The sequence below is a fragment of the Pinus tabuliformis genome, chromosome Q (genome assembly GCF_031772625.1).
Source record: "Pinus tabuliformis cultivar Carrire ecotype Pingquan chromosome Q, CPIR1, whole genome shotgun sequence".
Classification (NCBI taxonomy): Eukaryota; Viridiplantae; Streptophyta; class Pinopsida; order Pinales; family Pinaceae; genus Pinus; species Pinus tabuliformis.
Genome location: NC_142296.1, coordinates 924,740,898 through 924,754,953, shown reverse-complemented (window position 1 = coordinate 924,754,953; position 14,056 = coordinate 924,740,898).

Below are 14,056 nucleotides of genomic sequence, written 5' to 3'. Positions count from 1 at the left end.
GCAATAGTTTGTGTACGGGGTCAGTGATTCCTTGTTCATGTGAAAAAAAAGGGGAAGCCTGGTAGACGGATCTTTTTTCTCACATACTTTCTTCAAGTTATCCTATGCGTACTTTGCGTTCTTTGCTTTCTTTACATGTAAAAATTATATCATCACTTCTGAAAATATTGTCAAGGACCTTGCTATCTGTAACTTTCCATTTACTTATTTCTTCAGCTCCCGTGGTAGGCTTGGGCTTTGGACCATCCACGATTTTGGATTAGTCCTTGTCGAGCAGCAATATCTTTATCCGGAGTTGCCATGGGCTGAAACCCAGTCCATCACATCGCTCCATCGCTCCACCAATCGCTGGTCCGATGGGACGGTTGAGGCCATCTTCGCCAGAGTTATTTGCCCACTGTCTCTGGAAATTTCTCAGACAGCAGTCAATACTCGATGATACCATGTAAAAAATTTGGGCAAAAGAGAGTATTTGCAACACAATTTAGAACATAACAGATTCAGCCAATTTACAAAAAACTTACACAGATTATCAAACACAACATGAAATACTAAGATAAATGAACAAAAATCTACATATTAATATGTACATAAACTGCTGTGAATTGAGATGATCAAAACACATTCTTGTCTTCTGGATTCGCTGAAATTGGAACCCCTGCCTCTTCTACCGAGACAGTATTAGTCTGCTATTCCACTGGTGCTTCTCTGAATACTGAGCACTTTACCTCCCTCCTAAGATTCGCTCTTACTCTAACCATTTACATGTCCAGCTACGTTAACAAGACGTATATCTATTTGAACAGTTTGCTTTGCACATCGGTATTCCTCGTGTCCATTTGATTTTTGGAATTCTAGAATCTACAATGGGCATAATTCTGAAATGTGCAATCAACATAAAATTCAATGTTGAGAACTGGAGTCAAGAGTCGCAAAGAGCTTTCCTCTTATTTTTATTGTGTAAATGACACAAAACAACAAAGGAAAACACATCAAGGAAAATACAAACCATATAAACATTTAGCCTGGAATGGTTGTATAATGGGGAAACAAAATAATTTTTTATTTGTATATTTTAGATGAGAATTATTATTACTATTTTAACTTTGGATTTATCTCGAAATTAAATCTAGTTTTACTCTAAAAAAATCTGCACATTAAGAGATTTAAGATTTAATTTCTTTCTACCTTTGGTAGATCTAGATTTAAGACGAACTTACGGTGGTTGTTTATATATCCACCATGGGTTGGTTATTTATATATTCACCATGTGTTGTCAAAACCCGGAACACAAAAACCACTAAGGTAAATTGACTATTTTACCTCAATTTTATTTTATTTTTTATGTAATTTGACGGAGTCAAAATGTTTACATAAGATAACCTTACTAACATTTCTTCCATATTGGGTTGGAGAGTGTTTCTCTGTGCAATAACTTTGTGTTGTTTAACAATATGTTTGACATTAGCACTCTTTCCTGCATTGCATTTGACTCTTTGTTATTCACATAAAACTTTTGAGGTACACTTTAGAAAGTATTTGTGACATTGGACTTTGGAAAACCTTTTCTAAAATTGGTAAAATGAAGACGTAATAATTTTATAGTATTTTTTGGGGCATGGCAATGGAATTACCTTCATAATAGGGAAGATGGGTAGAGAAGACATTCATTAAAACATTTGTTTTTATGAAGTGGTATGGAGATAGAAAAATGACAAGATTTGTTAAATATTGTAGCTCAGACAAGGGTTCTAGCCTTGAGAGGTGTCATTGAAGCTAGGAACACAAAGGTATTAATTATCTCTAAACCCATGTAATTTTTCTTAAGTTTCACCTAGGGAAATGTCTTAATTAAGTCAATTAGTGACGTTTTAAATATTTCCTAAGTTAAAACTTGAGAAAGTGGTTAATTAATTGACATTAGTTGGGATTAGATCGATTTGCCTCTAGAAGCTTGTAAAAAGTTGCGAAGATGATCTTAGCCATCGATTGTGACAAATTAACTTCTAATTGTGACCATTCATTTGTGAATGAGAGATTATAAAAGGGAGTCGATGGGTAGCATTGGAGAGATATAAAGTACGCTGAGTTGGTTGAGTTTTTAGTAAGACATCAAGATGGTTTCAACAACAGTAATTGAGGAAAGTTTTGCAGGGTTTATTCTTCATTCAAGAAGACTTACAACTTTTGAGTTTCAAAGGGAGTTTTGCTGGCTAGTTTATTATTTGCAAAGACGGTTGAGTTATTTTCTGGAGGCAATGCAAATTTCCCAGAGGACATGTGAATTACCATATTAGCAAGTGTGAGTTGCCAAAACTAGTTTCCAAGGGCTGTGTGAGTTTTCCAGAGGCTGTGTGAGTTAGCCAGGAAGCAATGCAAATTGATGGGGAGGCTTTGCGAGTTGCCAGAGAGGTAGTACGATTTGCAAAAGGAAAGCTATGGGATTTTACTAATTTGATTTGATCAACAATGGTAAAGATAAATTTGTTGGAGTTTTGTCGAAGCAATTTATTTAAATTTTCAATAGCAGATTTCCTGAAGATAATAGTAAAATCCTCATAGTGATTACTAGTTTTCCTCACATTGGGGTTTTTTTAAGGACGTTTGTCCAAAAATATTTGTGTTATTTGCGTGATTGGTTTCCCATGTATTCCACTGCAATTTTATTTGCTGAATGGTGTTATTTATGTTTTTATTCATTTCTTTTCACTGATAAATTAACTTTGCTATGTATAAGTAATCATAACAATTAACTATAGGTTAATAGCACCTTTTGGGTAGCATAAATTTCAAATGTTATTAGAGCTATCTACAACGGTGGAGTGTTTCTTTATCTTAACACGAGGATTTTTGCAACACACCCTACCACTTCACTTGGTGGGATGGCTGCTACTAATCCAATTCCTCTTATGCTGTTAGAGGAATGAGATAAAATTTTCATATATATATATATATATATATATATATATATTCTTTTATACTTGTCTTTCTTATGACCAGATTCCCTTTATCAATTTTCCTTCCAAGGGTTTTAATTTCGCTAGTTTGAGCTTTATGACTTCTCTTTACACCTGAGCACAAGATTCAGATCCTAATAACTTCGTTTTATTTAGTATAATCCCATCACTTATATATATATATATATATATATATATATATATATATATATATATATATCTAGACCATTCAATTGGCGGGAATTATGCCTGCAGTGGCCCACCCCGCCCAACGTCACTTTCCACTCAATTAAACTCCTTGTTGAACCAACGACCCATATCAATGCGCGCTCCCAATCAACTGATTACATCGGGCTATCATGCTCAAAGGTTAGCGTGGCAGCTTGGGGGGGATGTGTGTGGTGCAAAGCGGGTTCATCATCTCACCCATCTTTGGATCAACGACTCATATTCATTATGATACCCCTTCCCCACATTTTCGAAACTGTTGAAGAGGGGTGTCGCAGGGCAGTGTCCTGGTTTTCCAAAACCACCCAAAATCTTGATGATGTGTGTTGACGACACAATGGGAGCCCATCCCTTCAGCCCCTTCCATGGCACCGGCCCACCATGTCACCTCAACACCCTCATCCCGACGGTCATCCAAGCCCCATCACCTCGGTGACTCACTTCACCCACTTCTCTTGCACCTCCGGGGTGAGGACCTCTGGGTTTACTTGGATCTGTGGCCACACCTCCACACAACCCTGGCTTCCAGTTGGTCCACAATGTTGTATTTCCACGACATCCCATGACGATCACCCCAGTGCTTCCTTGAATGCTCCTTTATGCACCTCCAAGATGGGACCCTCGAGACATGTCATCCTGATCCCTGCCATCCTGATGACTTCTCTCGACAACTCTCTTTTAACCATCCAGGAAGGGACTTCCGAAACACTTCACCCTGATCCCTACCATCTCGTCGACTCTCTTGACTACTCCCTTTTGGACTTACAGGATTATGGCCTCAGGGATGAATTGTCATATGGGATCCACTCAACCAATGAAAACACTTCCCTCCTCCAAGCTATGAGCTCAGCTAGCACAGTGCCCCGTCAGCCCTGTCGTGCCTTTACGCTGCTAATTAAAGCTTTTGTGGTGTGGCCTTTGGGCCACGACACCCCACCATTTGCCTAATTGTGATAAGGCCAAATCTGGGCATCTAATCCTGAGCTTCCAAGGTGAGGTTTTTATTAGATTGAAGGATAAGGTTTATTCCGCCAAGGGTATAAGATTGAGTCTCAGTGTGTGTTCATCGCAACATGATTCGTGGTAAAATTTCATAATTCAAGCATGGATTCCCTTATGGCTGGCTCTAGTGGTTCTGTAACCGTCTGGATTTGCGCCAACGTTTAGCCATGACCACTATGGCTTATTAAGGCACTTGCTGGTGCTATCCTCTTGAGCTTACACTAGGGATAACTTTCCCGAGTCCACATGATTTACAAAATACGAAAACGGCCACACGAAGATTGGCATTCTTCTAAGAGATGGGTAAATCCTTTTGAGGGTTCGAATACAGGCATGAGCCTTATGGGCAAGTGCATAATAGTCAAGTTGTCGACCTTCAAGCATCCTTGCTTAGGGACAAGGAATTCTAGGCATGCCTTAATTAGTGATATTTCAGTTGCCCCCTGCTAAAAACTTGTGGACTCCTGAAGGGCCACCAACTCTTCTGCCACATGCCAAGCACACCCCATGGTTTACAACAACCCTGAAACCATCATTGCAACGCTTATTAAAGGTTTCAGGGGCATAAGAATATTAACAGTGATGCACATCCATCTCTCCTAGATGAGATACTATCACCTCGAACACCAAGGCTACTATTGTCCATTCAACAAGAAACTACTCCAACATCTCAGTACCGAGAGTTACACAAAAGATGGCTTCTAGCCTGGATGGGTTCCACATTGATGCAACAAGTTGAATGCACCCTATAGTGAATACAAGATGTAGCATGGCTAATCCCTCACATGAGGCCTTGCTCTATTCAGAATGTACATAGGTCCTTTGGACCAAATCTTGGTCAAGTTACCAATGTAGCCCAACACCAGGGCATTCACAACAGGCTAAAGAAGCCCCACATTTAAAATCACAATTTGTTGAAGTTAAGAAGGAAGAATATACTCAACATTAACTCAATGCTTCATAACAAATTCAAGGGATTTTAAACAACACCTTCAACACACCACATCTAGACCCTGTCAACACAGGTCGTCCTCCATGCAACCTTTTTTCTGTAATAAAAGAAGTGTTTATGTTAAGTGTTATAATTTAGTTCAAAGTCTTGCATACCATTCCAATGCCCTTAACATTGTACATAATGGTAGTCATTTATGTGAATATTAAGAACACAATCCATGTTCATTACATTTATATGTACCATTTCATTCTATAAATGAAAACACATGATCATTACATTTATATGCACCATTTCAATACATAAATGCAAACACATGTTCATTAGCACTGCAATACATAAGAATACTTATCTTGGAATGTTTTAGGCAACTGAGTCTGGGACTATGACTCTCCATCCAACCATAAACAACTGTAGCTAAGTTCACTTGCAGCTGTCACCCCCCGAGTCAAATTCTAGAGACTAAGGGGCTTGCATAAGGGATTAAGATCACTAACTGCTAGTTGAAACATGGACTCCAGAGGACCTTCCTCCACCCACCATCCACTCAACAGTTAACTATGCACAGAGAATCCAGAGGCTTGCTGCCTCCACCCAAGAACACGAGGAATCTAGAGGCTTGTTGCCTCCACCTAAGGATGACATGGGAATCTAGAGAAACAAGTCTCCACCCTCCAAACCGAAAAAACAATGGTTCCACCCTCCTTGGGGAATCAAAAACCCACTGTACAACCACATAACAAGGAAGATTTTAAAGATCCTCTTTCTAGGAATCCAAGGAACAATCCTCCACCCCAGCGATCAAGGGACTCTAGAGAAAGACCATCTCTACCCTCTGGCTACATAGGAAACCGAGAGGCCATTGTTCCTCACTAGGGAGAGATCATCTTATTGTCAATCTTGCCAACTGAATTGTTGTCACTATCTTCCTTTTCTTCTGCCTATTGCTGGATGATGAATCAATCTCCCATCTCTTTGTGGCTGAATGGTGAATGAGGTCAAATTGAATGAAAATCGAACCCCCTTCCTTTCCTCTTCCTTCTCTTTTCTCTCTTGTGCAGTGATTGAATTTCACCGTCCTTTCTGCTAACATAGTCCATCTTCCTAAATTTCCTGTCCTTGTTTCCTTGTTATGGTTCTCAAGCAACATGGGCCTGTATACTTCTCGTGCAACCCAATTAAATTAAGAAAACCAACTTATTGAATGCACACCCACTAACCTTTAATGGATGTCATAACAATTTAGATTTCCTACACAAGGAAACCTTGCATATCCCAAGCAAGCAACTTCCCCAACGCTAGAATCCATGTCCCTTGACTTGATACCTTTTTTTTAAAATCTTTTTCCAGTAAAAGTATTTACATTGCATTCCATGAGGAAACTAGGGTTTGGGCTGTCACAAACCCCTCCCCCCTGAAGGAACACTGCCCTCGGTGTTCTTTTGATCATATGCAACCCATGAAGCAAAATAAAAACACATATTGTTCCATGGAGCTTTATACGTACATCTCTATACCACACACACACACACATATATTTGCTTCAACCAACAAACAAAAAGGATATGCTGTCCTCATGGAGTCAACTATTTCCCAAGTGGCTTCCTCTGAGCCAAAGTGCCTCCATTGCACTTTGACTTTATGTATGGCTTGATTCCAGAACATGAGACTCCTCCAGTCTAGAATGCACATGGCCTTGGCTAGAACTCTCCCTTTGGTTCCACCTGTAACACATACCAATTAATAACATGATCATAATCTTGTACATGTCTTTTAAGCAAAGAAACATGGAAAACATCATGAACTTTAACCGATGAAGGTAAAGTCAAACTATAGGCTATTGGTCCAATCCTTTCAAGGATCTCAAAAGGCCCACAATACCATGGTGCCAACTTGACACATGCCCACATCTTTAAGGAACTCTTATTGGGTTTGATCCTCAAATAAACTTGTTCACCAACTTGGAATCCTTTATGCACCCTATGCTGATCTGCATAGATTTTCTACCTATCTTATGCCATCTTCAAATTATGCTTGATGATTTGAATTTGCTGCTCCATCTCCTAGAGCACATCAGACCCAATATGCACTTTGTTTGTTGGATCACTTCAGCTGATAGGAGTATTTCAACTCCTCCCATGCAGTGCCTCAAATGGACTCATCTTTATGGATTCTTGGTATCCATTTTTGTATGCAAACTCTACAAGTGGAAGATACTCCTCCCACTTCTTGGGTTGATGCATCACATACATCCTCAACATGTATTCGAGGATCCTATTTGTCCTCTCTGTTTGCCCATCCATTTGTGGATGATACACTGTATTGAATGTTGATTCTGTCCCCAAACTTGCAAACAATTCCTTCCAAAATCTTGAAGTGAAACTAGCATCTATATTTGAAATAATTTTCTTAGGGATTCCATGTAGTCTCACAATCTCCTTTATGAAGATTTGTGCCATCTCACTAGCTGAGTTGGTGGATTTGACCACCAAAAAATGAGCTACCTTGCTCAACTTGTCAATCAACACCATAATTGCATCGTGATTCCTAAAGATTCTAGTCAAACCTGTAATGAAATCCATGGAGATCACCTCCCATTTCCATTCCAGAATGGGAATGGGTTGTAATAAATCCGCTGGATGCTTGCATTCAACCTTCACTCGTTGAGATTCTATGCATTTATCTACAAAATCAACTACTTCTTTCTTCAAATTCAACCAATAGTAGAACTTTTTATGGCTGTGAGAGTCTTTTGGTAGCTTGGGTGGCCTAAATATGGCTTAACATGGAACTCCCTCATTATGAGCTTCTTCAATTCATCATCATTTGGCACATAAATTATGTTCCTGAACCTAATTACGCTGTCATCAATGAGGTGATATTTCTCATCCCCACCATCTTGTAACAATTTTTCTCTCATTTGCTGATATTTTTCATCATGTTGTCTTGCATTCTTGACCCTTTCTACCAAGTCCACTTTGTAAGAGCTTATGGTTGCTAGGTGATTATTTTGAATTCTCCTACTAAGTGAATCAACAAACTTGTTCTTTTTGCCTTTGATGTACTTGATCTCAAAGTCAAACTCGCTAAGTGTGGCCAACCATCTAGCCTATCTCGCGTTCAACTTGGGTTGCTGAAATTTGAGCCCAGTATGGTTTGTCGTAAGTGTAAATTCACTGCCAAGGGGGTAAATCTTGTTGATTTCTGGTAGCATTGGATGTGCTCTTAGTCTCAAAATTTGCAAGGAGGCTTAGACACATGCACTCTCCAATAAATAGATATCGTTTTGGGAAATTCCACCCGAAGACAATTTTATTAAAATAATTAATTATTTTTAATGGGACTGTAAGTCTAAACTTAGGAAATTAAAATTATTAAAGGGTATTAATCTAACTGTGGGTGAAACTTCTAGAAGACGAGGATCAAGCCAAAATGATCTAAGCCATTAATTAGAAGTTAATCTTGGCCATTGGTTGTCCAACAGAAAGATATAAGATAAAGGCTTGAGGGGCACTTGGAGAACACACATAGGAGAGATCAAAAGTTCGATTTTTCTGAAGTAGAGTAGTTACTAGAGAGATTTTCGATAGTGATATTTTGCAGGGAGGGGCACGGATAGTATCCGAAGGGAAATATTTCTCAGTCGGAGAATACTTAGTAGAGAAGAGAGAGAGAGAGAGATCCAATAGAGGCATCACAAAGCTAGGGAGGCTGAAGCAAAGCCACGTAGAGGTAGTGCAGAAGCCAAGAGGGGATCCAATTTTTTTTTGAAGGAATCAATTGCAGACCGGAAACCAAGGTGTGAGACCAGGAGGTGCAAATCAAAGTTCCTGGGCAAAAAATCTATCAGCTGAAGGGGTGATGCTGGGTTGATGCAGTGACTGCGCAGAGGCAACGTAGAGGCAGCTAGGGGCAATTCATTCAGTGGCTAGATCAGCCAGGATTTCCAGTGATAATGTGAGGTAACCTCACTTATCTCTCTGTCAATGATATTCTCTATAACTGGATTGCCGGGAAGGCATCTAGAGATTGTATTCAGAAATTACTACAGCATAATAATAAAACCCTCAGAGTTTGTGCACCGATTTTCCCGCATTGGGTCTTTCTTAGGACATTTGTCCAAAAAATAACTGTGTAGATGTGTTGTATTTCTTTCTTGTTCAATTTCTTGTTTCCGCACTTTATTTAAATGGTGAAGGCTACATTGTCTTCGTTTCAATTTTTATTGTAGGAAACTATAAATAATTTGGTTCAGTAATTAACAAATAGGAGAAACGTAATTAGTTGATGCAGTAGGAATTTGGGCATCCAAATTTTCACATGGTATCAGAGTTGCAGGTGAAACAAGAGAACAATTCTGGAAGAGCCCAACGTTGAAGGAAGAAGGGAGTTTGAGATTCCTGCAGAGGAAGCAAATTGAATCCTTGGAGGGATTGCGCAGTCTAGGCCAAGAGGGCTAGATTTTCGTGGTAAATCTCTCTTTGAGTGAGTCGAAAAAGAGGTAGGATTTCCAGATCGAAATATGTTAGTGGCAGAGGGAGAAACATAGCAGTAGCTTCAACAAAAAGGGGTTTTTGGCGAGACTCAGTTTTCTGTAGGCAGTTGCTGGGCAAAAAGACATCAGAAGGAAGAAGAGACACTTGAGGGAATTTCTTTATGAGAGAATTCCTAGCCAGGGAATTCAAATTCTCATTTGCTAAACAGCAATGGGTGAGAGGAGGTCATTCGAATTTTTTTGATTGGCATAGATGACAGACAATGGATTGAGAGATCAGGATCAGTTGGATGGTGCATCCAACTATGTGATCTGGAAGGCAAGGACGTCGTGCCTTCTATATACATATTTTCTCAAGATCTACGCCGACAGCATGGTCGCTGAGCCCGCGGATCCAGATCCACTCAAGAAGTATAAGGGAGAAATGGCAAAGACCAAGATAATGATCCTCGACGGAGTGAATGATCATATAGCTTGAGTAATAGAAATATTTCTGGAAGAAATCACATCAGAAAAATTCGGTTGATGCGTTTCGAACCAACTAGTGCTGTTCATCATTAGGACAATATGAAGGATCAGATCATAGTTGTAAGATAAATAGGGAGATGGACCTTCTAACGGCTAAAAGGAAATGGCTATATTTGACTAGGTTAGGAATCCCAAGAAAAATATTGCATTGAGAAACCATTTTTAATTAATTTAAAATATTTAAATTACTTTGATTTGAATTAGTTTGATTTTATTTTATTTTTATTTATTTATTCATTTATTATTATTTATTTATTAATAAATCATATATATATATATATAAATAAACTAAATAAATATTAGATTCAAACTAATGGTCAAAGGGAAAAATAATTAATAGTTATATTATCAATCAAATAACTAACTAACTTAGTTGTTAAATGAACATTTTTATTATATTTTATTATTATTTATATTAATTTGGGAGGAATGGAGATTAAAAATAAATAAATAAATAAATGAAAATAATAATAATAATAATAAATAATAATGAAGGAATAAATAAATATATATTTAACGAATAATAAAATAAATATACCTAACTAAAACAATATAAAATAATATATATTAAGAGACCATAAGAGCATGAAGGGAATGAAAAGATAGAAAAAAGAGGATAACAAAGGAACCACGGGGGAATCTGACAGGGAAAAAGAAAAGGAAACTAGGAGGAGAGGGCAGGAACCCAACAACTACTAATCTTCCAGCCATCATCCCTATTAAGATTGCTAGGCCTCTTCTCAATTTCTATGGCTTCCCTAAATTTACGGTGATGGAAATGAGAAACTTTCGCAATGACCTTAGCCTCCTCAATACAAAAGGTCATTGCGAAAATTTATCATTTTCATCACTGTAAATTTAGGGAAGCCATAGAAATTGAGAAGAGGCCTAGCAATCTTAATAGGGATGATGGCTGGAAGATTAGTAGTTGTTGGGTTCCTGCCCTTTCCTCCTAGTCTCCTTTTCTTTTTCCCTGTCAAATTCCCCCGTGGTGCCTTTTTTTATCCTTATTTTTCTATCTTTTCATTCCCTTCATGCTCTTATGGTCTCTTAGCATATATAATTTTATATTGTTTTAGTTAGGTATCTTTATTTTAGTATTCGTTAAAATTATATATTTATTTATTCCTTTATTATTATTGTTATTATTAGTATTATTTTCATTTATTTATTTTTAATCTCCATTCCTCCCAAATTAATATAAATAATAATAAAATATAATAAAAAATGTTCATTGGACAACTAAGTTGGATAGTTATTTGATTGATAATATAACTATTAATTATTTTATTTTTTTCCCTTTGACCATTAGTTTGAATCTAATATTTATTTAGTTTATCTATATATATATATTTTAGATTTATTAATAAATAAATAATAATAAATGAATAAATGAAAATAAAATAAAGTCAAACTAATTCAAATCAGACTAATTTAAATATTTTTAATTAAAAATGGTCTCCCAATGTAATATTTTTCTCGGTATTCCTAACCTAGTCAAATATAGCCGTTAGAAGGCCCATCTCCCTATTTAACTTACAGTGATGATCTGATTCTTCATCTTGTCCTGATGATGAACCACACTGGTTGGTTCGAAACACGTCGACTGAATTTTTCTGATGTGATTTCTTCCGAAAATATTTCTATTACTTAGAATATGGATCACAGAAGCTTAAATTTGAAGATCATATATTTTGTCACATCGCTGGCAGAGACATTGCCAAGGATACGTGGGATGCTTTTTCGATGCTATATCAGGGATCTTCCGAGTAACGGTAGATGTACTTGGAGCAGAAGATGAGATTTATGCAGATGCAGAAGGGGAAGCACATTGATCTGTTCCTTACTAAGCTTCAGGAGACCTAAGACGAGCTGATAGTTATGGGGTCAACACCTCAAGGTTCCGAGATGGTAAGTCTGGCCTTGAATTCAGTTTCTGAGGAGTGGAAAGTTTTTGTCCAGAGCATCCTAGGCAGGGCGACTTTTCTAGACTAGGATGGAATGTGGGCAGATCTTAAGCAAGAGGAGCTGAGGAGAGACTTAGTAGAGTGTAAACTTGACGGAAGCAAAAACATTGGGTCAAAAACCAAGGACGAGGAAGAGAATGCAACCCTCGCATCCAGGGGGCAGCAGGAGCAGTAAAAGAAGAAGAAATATGTTTCAAAGATCAAATGCTTAAGGTGTGGTGAATTCGGTCACAATGTCCTCTCAACAAGAAAGACACAGATGAGAAGAATGATCCGAAGGTTGCAGCCACGAAGATCGAGGAGTAGTTCACCATGACAGTCTAGGCATCTCTATGAGGGAGGTGGGGAGATCTAGAGCTGTAGTTCGAAAGCACTGCAGTTGGGCAGGATCCTTGAGGGGCCCACCTCTCGGATCAATTCCTTGCTACGGGATCCCAGATCAAAAGTAACAGGATGGACCAGTGTTAATTGGTCCAAAGGAGTGTCAAAGTGAGTTGTAGTGGCTAGTAGCACCGGAGACTGAGAAATGCTGAGTTGGTAGTAGTGCAATTGGCACAAAGCAGAGGTCAACAACAACGCAGAGGCTTCAGAGGTTCAACATAGAGAGTAGCAGCAGTCAGAACTCCAACAATGAGATGCATCATACTGAAAACTTGTTCAGTAATTTGAGATGTTTTTCTGTTGCTGATGCAGTAGCCGTAGCAGTTTGAGAAGGTTGTAGTGCAAATGAAATATTGGCAGTGGGAGTGCCAGCAACAACACAGATGTAGAATTGAGAAGGAGTTTTAGTACAGATGGAGTGTTAACAGTGGTATGGTCAGCCAAAATACGGATGCAACATTTTCATAGTAGTTGGTGGAAAATATGTCAGACATTAGCAACGCAAAAGGAGATGTTACAGAACAGAGTGATGCTTTAGCAGGGTGCATTGATAGAGCACATTCCTCGCTAAGAGGGAGTGTTGATTTCTGGTAGCATTGGATGTGCTCTAAGTCTCAAAAATTGCAGGGAGTCGTAGACACATGCATTCTCCAATACCCAGAAATAGTTTTGGGAAATTCCACTAGGAGATATTTTTATTAAAATAATTAATTATTTTTAATGGGACCTTGAGAACTTAAGAAATTAAAATAATTAAAGTGTATTAATCTAACTGTGGGTGAAAATTATAGAAGAAGACAAGGATCATGCAAAAATTATACGAGCCATTGATTAGAATTTACTTTGGGCCATTGGTTGTCCAACATAAAGATATAGGAGAGAGGCTTGAGGGGCACTTGGAGAACACACAGAGGAGAGATCAAAGGTTCAATTTTCTGAAGCAGAGCAATTGCCAGAGAGATTTTCGATAGTGACCTTTTACAATGAGGGGCATGGATAGTATCCGAAGGGAAATATTTCCTGGTCGGAGAATACTTAGAAGAGAAGAGAGAGAGAGATCCAATAGAGGTAGTGCAGAGCTAGAGAGGCTAATGCAGAGCCACACAGGGCCATGTAGAGGCAGCACAAAAGCCAAGAGGGGATCCAAAAATTTGCTGAAGGAATCGATTACAGAAGAGGAAAGTCGGGGTGTGAGACCGGGAAGTGCAAATCAAAGTTTTTGGGCAGCAAATCGATTCACTGAAGGGGTGATGTTGTCCCCAGAGGGTGTGACGCGGGGTTGACACAATGGCTGTGCATAGACAGTTCATTCAATGGCTGGATCAACCATGATTTCCAGTGATAGTGTGAGGTAACCTCACTTATCTCTTTGTTAGTGATATTATCTGTAACTGGATTTTTGGGAAGGCATCCAAAGATTGTATTCATAAATTACTACTACATAATAATAAAACCCTCAGAGCTGTTGCACCAGTTTTCCTACATTTGGTTTTTCCGGGGACATTTGTCCAAAAGTAACTGTGTAGAGGTGTTTTATTTCTTTCTT